Source organism: Suricata suricatta, chromosome 6, assembly GCF_006229205.1.
Source record: "Suricata suricatta isolate VVHF042 chromosome 6, meerkat_22Aug2017_6uvM2_HiC, whole genome shotgun sequence".
NCBI lineage: Eukaryota > Metazoa > Chordata > Mammalia > Carnivora > Herpestidae > Suricata > Suricata suricatta.
The window spans coordinates 26,229-34,460 of record NC_043705.1 but is presented as its reverse complement, the minus strand read 5'-3'; the positions used below and the strand labels follow the sequence as shown (position 1 = coordinate 34,460).

General features: G+C 46.0%; 1 pseudogene; it reads right to left on the bottom strand.

Annotated features, from left to right (window-relative positions):
* Positions 1-7,103, bottom strand: part of LOC115294022 — a 15,704-nt pseudogene extending 8,601 nt beyond the window's left edge.
* Positions 7,104-8,232: the final 1,129 nt, after the last annotated feature.

Sequence of the window (8,232 nt, the reverse complement as noted above, 5' to 3'; positions counted from 1 at the left end):
TCAGGACCCTCAAGGCCCAGGCTGTGGTCACTGCCCCCGAGCTCCCGTCACCCTGGGCTGTCTCACCGTGTGCTCCCAGACTGGCGACATGTCGATGGTGTTGCTGCATGATTGCTTCTGACCTCTGTGCTTCTGCATCAACCCTTCTTACTGTGGTGAAAACTCATAGACCATCTGGGGCTTCACTGCTACTGTATTTAGCACAGTATATCCTGCTTGGTCCACTTTAAAGTTCCCCAGGTCAGGAATTTCAGGGTGCACCTCTCCACATGGTACTGAGGGCTCAGTGTCTTCTTGCAAGTGAAAAAAAAAAAAAGAAAGTCAGTATGAGCCACATGTAGATAATGATAACATTTTAAGAGCCAACAGAATTTTCAAAAATATAGTATCCATGAGCCTTAACGGAAATGACATGCAAAAAAATTAATATGACAATGAAATGCAGCCAATCCAGAGATGATGTTTTAAAAGGCCCCCAAATACTATGAATATGATATAATGGTGGGCAAGAACAGGAACTCCACTGAAGTGTAAAAACAAAATACATCAAGTGCAGAGAGAACAGTAACAGAAGAGAAGGCAGAGCTTAAGTACATTTATCATATAGAAATAGCTACAAAATCTAAAAGAGAGAAAAGGGGAGGACACATGTGCTACTTTCATCTTAATGGCCAGATTCCACTGATTCTAAGAATGAAACTTAAAATCATGCATATCTCAGTATTTTTAAACCTTTATTCTTAGTATAAGGGGCATTTTAAGTATTACTAAATTTGTGTTTTTGAATCATTTACAATTCAACCTTGGTAGCTTCATTCACATTTCATTTTTTGATAAATTCAAGTGTAGCTAAATTGAATATTCTAATAACTATAATTCATTTTCTGCAAAATAACTTCTGTTCCTCTCTACCCATTCATGTATGTATCATCCATCTACTTATCTGTCTACTTGTACACAGGTATAAATGAGGGTATTCCACAAGCTTGATACCCAACAAGTGGGGGAAACGGTTACATGTGAGTAATTTGGAATATCTTTCAAACATAATTTTTAAGAATTTTTGAGATCCCATTGTACTACTTATACAAAATCTCAAACTTATGCTAAAAGTTAAAGAAAATAATGTAAATTCAGGGAAAATAGTTTGCAAAGGGGGTAATTCCTTTAGCATTCCTTTCTCTGAGTACTTCCTCTTTCTAAAGTACTTTTGCTTCATAATAAGTAATAACATCCTTCAAAGTTTCCAAGTTTTAAAGGAGTATGACAGGCTGCAAAGACACTTTTATGTGACTGTGCTCTTAAAAATACAAGACGGGGGCACCTTGGCGGCTCAGTCAGTTAAGCATCTGACTTGGGCCCAGGTCATGACCTCATAGTTGGTGAGTTAAGGCCTATGTCAGGCTCTGTGCTGACAGCTCAGAGCCTGGAACCTGCTTGGGATTGTGTCTCCCTCTCTCTGCCCCTCCTCCACTTTCACTCTCTCTCAAAAAAAAATAAATGAATAAACATTAAAAAAATATAAAAAAATACAAGACAGAATTTATGTGACAATGGATTAAATCATAATTTAGGTAGGACTTCAACCAAAAATAATCAATGAAAGCACCACAAATACATTCAATAACATTACTAATCAACTTAATCTGGAACATGATCCAATGAGGGTGAATGCATGTAATTATGTAACGGCCAAGCCCATGATGTGCCTGTCCTGAAGACAGCCTCAAAGGTCAACATTGTTTGTTTGTTTGTTTGTTTACATAGGCCCTCTAACATTTAATGGTAATCCAGGCCATGGCACAAATTCTTCTAAATGGACAGCCAGAATTATACAGAGTTGAGCAAGTTGATGCTAAACTGCCTTCGACTGAACTTTTAAAGAAAAAAAAAATCCTCAAGAAATAAGATGTCCGTCATAATGTAAACCCCATAAGAGCTGGCTCTATTATCTTCCTTCTTTTTCTTTTTTAATTTTTTAAGGTGTATTTATTTTTGAGAAAGAGAGACAGAGCATAAGCAGGGGAGGTCCCATAAGAGAGGGGGCACAGAATCTGAAGCAGGCTCCAGGCTCTGAGCTGTTAGCACAGAGCCCGATGTGGGGCTCGAACTCACAGACTGTCAGATCATGACCTGAGCCGAAGTCAGATGCATAAGCGACTGAGCCGCCCAGGTCACCCTGTGATCTCCCTTCTTGACTGCCGTAACTCTAGTATCAGCAATAGTAGTAGACATTTAGACTTACTGAACAAAAATATACATAAATCTATAAATGAGTAAAGATGAATTGCTGGGAGCCGCCGAGTTTTGGCCGCCTCAGGCAAGGACATATCGCTCTCCAGGGAGCAACCAAAAAAAACAAGATTTACATCTGGAGGCTAGGAGAGTGCATTTCCTGATCCAGGATTCGGAGACAGTCAGACTGGGCCAGACGAGAAAAGCCAAAATGAACAAAAGATCAACCGCATTCGGCTTATGCAGCGCTAAGCTTCCCCTGCCCAGTGTTGCAGACAAAAGTCTGCGCGCTTCCTTTGATGCTGTGTTCGGAGTTTCAGTTTCGGTTTCCCCTTTTTCTAATAATCATTTGACTCTGTTACCTGGCAACCAACCTGGGTCAGTTCCCCGCCCCTAATCCTATAAAGGTTTGATTCCTTTTCAATAAACGGACTTGATCAGAATCGCTTGTCTTGCCTCCCTCTCTGTGCTCCCCTTCCTGCCCTACTCTCTCTCCCTCCCTCAGGACGGACCCGCAAGGATTTACCGCCCCGCCGGCCGGGGCAAGGGACCGGACAATGAATGAATTCAGATAATCAGAAGTGCGTTGAGCTTTCCTCCGGCTTTAATTACCTGATTTTTATTAGCTGGCAAAACAAAGTTTCTCGTAATAAAACATATCTCTTCTGACAAAGAATATTTTAGCTTTAAAACTCATCTACATACATGATTTGTTCTCACAAAAGAATGAATAGGACTCATAATTTATAAAGAGGAAAGGCTAAGAAAGCTTCAGAAAGTTAAGCAGTCCTCTTGGTCACGGGCTAAATTAACATGAAATTAAACTGGTCTCTCCTTAAACTAGGAGAAGGTGGATTTTGTTTTGAATGCTGCTCTCAACACAGATAAGCTTACTAGAACCATTTCTCAGCAGGTTAATGTATCACGGGAAAATTCTGACTTCATGAACCAGGTTTGGGAGTTTTCATCATGCTTATCTTTCTAACACACCTAAAAAGCAGAATTGGTGGAGGTCAAAGGCACTGACTAGCATAGCACTAGCCTGACACCAGCTCTCAAGAGGAAGCTTAAACAATAAACCTCACACCCTACTGTTAACAAAGGAGTCCTCCCAAGGATGCAAAGCTCCCAGAATGAAGTGTGAGGGTGAGTACGAGGAAGAAAAAGAGACAACGAAAAGAATGCTCTAAGGCAGCCTCTCAAGTTTTTATCCCTGTGAACCCCTTTGCCTCTGACAACTGGTGGAAGGCAGAATGAAGATCAGAGGGTTGACGAAGCAAGACAAATGTGAGAGAGGGGTGACATCCCTCACCTCTCCTCCAGGTTTCTCGTTTCATTTCTGCCATTCCTCCATAGTGAACGTGTAGCTTGAAGGAACAGGGATAAGTGAGGTCAGCTCCCGCAGTGGCCTCGCCGGAGTCAGATTCATGACGGTGAGCATGGGCAGTCTAAGAGCACACGCTTGGGAGCCCCCTCGGAGTTTGAATCCCAAATCTGTCACATGGTGTTTACTGGAGGCTGGGTAGTTTCTTCAGCTTAACACGGTGCCCATCCTATCAAAATGAAGATCAAGTGATAAAAGTCTTTTTTTTAAAGGTTATGTTTTATTTATTTTGAGACAGAGAGGGCAAACAGAAAGTTCTGTTTAAAGAGTAAGACATGTGAGACATTTTCAAAAGGTTTTCATCACTAGCAAATTCAAAGTTTGAAGACTTTGGTCATCCAAGGGATAAACTTAAACTAGCTAGACAAATGATCTGGCTACAGGATAAATGTGGCACTAACGTATAGGTATTTCTTTTTAAGTTTATTTATTTTGAGAGAGAGAGAGAGGACAAGCAGGGAAGAGAGAAGGAAAGACACAGAGAATCTCAAGCAGGTTCCACAGTCAGCATGGACCCCAACATGGGCTTGAACCCAGGAACCATGAGATCATGACCTGAGCAGGAACGGAGTTGGATGCTCAACCAACTGAGCTGCCCAGTCGCCCCTAGCACATGCGTACTTGTATATATTATCCAAATAGAACATGCAGAAGGGCCACGTCTAAATACAGGATGGGCTGTATAACCTACACACACGTATGGGAGAGAGTTTTCTGTCATCGTTGGGATGGGCCAATATTTCATATGAAAAAAAATTAAGAACTAATAATTATTTTACGATAGAAAAAAATACTCTTACCTTCTAGAGCTTTTAGATCCAGATGAAGAATGGAAAAACAAGGACTCAAATTTCCTTGATTCTGTACTTGGCGTGTTTTTGTCATTTCTAATACTCTGAGAGGGTTCAAGTAGATCTTCAGGTAATGCTTTCAGAGGGGGGGAAGGTTGTTCCTTAACTGAAGGGCAACTACTTTCCTTCTTTCGTGTCGTCTGACTTTCCCAATGAAGAAGTCATCACCACTGTCGCTGTCCTCGACATTGAAGACTGGTTATAAGACCTTTTTTTCTGTGCTATCATCAAAATACTCCTTTTCTTCTTCCTGTAATTCTTCTCCAGCACTGTCACCACCAAGAAACCTCCTGAACCCTCTCCTTTTTTTTTTGGTTCTATTTACAGTTTTCATTTTTGGGTCAGCAGGTGTCTTCCAGGGCTCAGACGGAAGTACAGAACCCCTTTCAGAAGGCTGGGATGGAGAAGCGGGAATGTCTACAGGACTGGGAACACGCTCCATCTTGGTTACTTTTTCTTTTGAATTTATTGGTTTCTTTGCCAATATTTTGGCTTCTTTTGCTTTTTCCTCACTGACAATAGTTCCTTTGTAAGGACGCAGGTCCGATTCAGCCTTCCCCTGTACTTAAAGGGGAAGGTGCCGGCCTCTCTGTATGAAAGGGCACACATTAAGGAGGGACAACTCCTGGGGCACCCAATCAGGAAAGGCCAGCTGACACCTTTGCCCTGTCTAGGGGCGAGCCTAGTCACGCCCTATGTGTAAGCCTAGTCACACCCTACGTAAGGGTCCTGGGCCCACTCTGATTGGCCAATAATCTAAATGTTATGATTGGCTCCCACAACTGCCAGTATTGATGGGGGGCGGGGTAGGGATTGGAGTGCTGTGCCTGTGTCGTCATTTCCTGTAACTCCCCTTCCCAAACTCATAAAAGCCCTACCCTGCCTTTGTTCGGTGCTCTCTTTCTCCACGTGGCCAGCGGGTTGGTGGAGTCTGTGAGCCTGAGCTTAAGCCCATAATAAAGCCCTTTGCTTTTGCAGGTGTGAGTCGGTCTCCCTGGTAGTCTCTGATCTTTTTTGGGGGCGGTATTACAAACTTGGGCATAACATTTGGTGCACTGGCCAGGAAATCCACCCCTCCCGCCCCCTCCACCCCCCCGCCCCCGAGCTCCTGGGACACTGACACGTTGGACCTAATTGCCGGCTGGTGAGTGCACTCGTTTTTTGTTTTCTTGTAAGTTTTTTGCTTTTGTATTAGTTTGTGTGCGCGGGCCCCTGTGTGCGGGGGCCTAGGCAGGGGGTGGCCGAAACGACCTCTGTGGGGCCTCAAAGGAGCCAAGTGGATGTGCTGCGGAAAGCTCGGGGCCGTGGGTGCCGAGACATCTTGGACCCACTCTGAATTGGATAAGTGGGGTTCAGGACCCCACCAGGAGGCCGGAGAGCCGGCTCACCTGCTAGAAGTAGGTGAGTGGGGTCTAGGACCCCACTGGGAGGCCAGAGAGCCGGATCAGCTTTCTGAATTGGGTGAGTGGGGTTTAGGACCCCACCAGGAGGCTGGAGAGCCAGTTCACCTGCAGGGGTTTTGGCTGGTGGCAGCGGCAAGACCCCATTAGGAACAGGGGGAGACTGGAGCAAATCTCCTCTTGCCAGGATTCTGGTAGCTCTCTGGAACAGGTCGTACACCAGCGGCGCAAGGGAAAGCTCGGTGCCTTTGGCTTAGCCATAGAGCCAACTTGTGTCTGTCTCTCTGTGCACTTGTTTATAGTTTATGTGGTGCCGGTCCAATCCAGCCTTCCCCTGTACTTAAAGGGGAAGGCGCCGGCTTCTCCTGAAGGGCCCGCATTAAGGAGGGACAACTCCTGCGGCGCCCAATCAGGAGAGGCCGGCTGATACCTTTGACCTTTCTAGAGGCGGGCCTAGTCACGCCCCACGTGGGGTGTCCTGGGCCCATTCTGATTGGTCAATACTCCAAATGTTGTGATTGGCACCCACAACTGCCAGTATTGATGGGGGGGTAGGGATTGGATCATTGTACACCTGTCATCATTTCCTGTAACTCCCCCTCCCAAAAGCATAAAAGGCCCTGCCCTGCCTTTGTTCGGGGCTCTCTCCACGTGGCCAGCAGGTCGGGTGGAGACTGTGAGCCCTAGCTTAGGCTTGTAATAAAGGCCCTTTGCTTTTGCAGGCATGACTCGGTCTCCCTAGCAGTCTCTGGTGTTTGTTTTGGGGTGATTTTACAAACTTGGGTACAGCATTTGGTGCATGGGCTGGGAAATCCCCCTCCCTGCCCCAGAGCTCCTGGGACACTGACACGTTGAGCCTAATCGCCAGCTGTTGAGTGCACTCGTTTTTTTGTTTCCTTGCAAGGTTTTTTTTGTTTGTTTGTGTGTGTCTGTCCATCTGGGTCTTTGGACCGTCTGGGTCCTTTGGGACCATCTGTAGTCTGACTGATCAGTTCAGTTTGTGGGTTTCAAAGGAGCCAAGTGGACGTGCCACAGAAAGCTCGGGGCTGTGGGTGCCAAGAGACGTCTGCACCCACCCAAGGAGTAGGTGAGCAGGGTCTAGGACCCCACCGGGAGGCTGGAGAGCTGGCTCACCTTGCTGAAGTGGGTGAGTGGGGTCCAGGACCCCACCAGGAGGCCAGAGAGCTGGCTCACCTGCAGGGGGTTTCGCTGGTGGCAGCAGCGAGACCCCATTAGGAACAGAGGGAGACTGGAGTAGATCTCCTCTTGCCAGGATTCTGGTGGCTCTCTGGACATCAGTGGCACAAAGGAAAGCTGGGTGCCCTTAGCTTAGGCACAGAGCCATCTTGTGTCTGTCTGTTTGCAGTGTGGTATTTCTGGGGTCTCCACTGGTGGCAGCAGTGAGACCCCTCTTGCATTTGTTTGCTGTGTGTGTGTCTGTTCTCTGTGCATCAGTTTGCTGTGTGTCTAAGTATGATTTTTGCTGTGACTACATTTAGGGATTTTCTTATGAGAATGTGGGGTTTTTATCCTACATATTTGACTTTGGAAAATGCACAAAGACCATCATATTACTTTCATTTTCTCCTCTCCTGGCCAGGAGGACTAATTTTTGTGTTCTGTGGCTTAATCCTGTCTTTTGTGCTGTTTTATTTTGTTGGAACTCATGTCATGGGAAAGTCCGCCTCAAAGCCTCTAGATCTGGTTCTGCTTCACTTCAAGGAAATTAGGGTTCGAGTTCACAACTTATCAATGGATGTCGAAAAAGGAAAGATGACTATATTCTGCACATCTACATGGCCTACTTTCAAGGCAGGATGGCCCCCTGAGGGTACTTTTCACCTCCCCATCACAGAAGCAATAGAAGAAAGAGTTTATCAACATATGGGGGGCCATCCGGGTCAGATTCCATACACTGTTGTCTGGAAGAACCTGGTCACTAACCCACCCATTTGGGTGAAACCCTTTCTCTCTTCAGTATCTTCTCAGGTTCTGGTGACTCAAACCCCAGAAGAAGAAAAGCCGAGACGAACCATGACCTCGCCCTCAGCAACCCCCCTACCCGGTTTTGCAGGAAGGAGCGGATGAGGATCTCCTCTTTCCCCCTCCACCTTACCGACCCCCTCCAACACCCTCTGACCCTGCTCCTAATGTCCCATTGCCACCACAGCCATCTTGCTCTGCTCCATCCCCTTCCGTTGAAGGAGGCCCAGCATATGGGACCTGTGGCCGAAGGGGCACCACCCCAGACTCCACAATGTTCCCCTTGCAAGCCATGGGACCTATAGACGAGGCAGAAAACCAGCCTCATCATTATTGGCCCTTTGCCACTTCTGACCTTTATAATTTGAGATCTCAAACC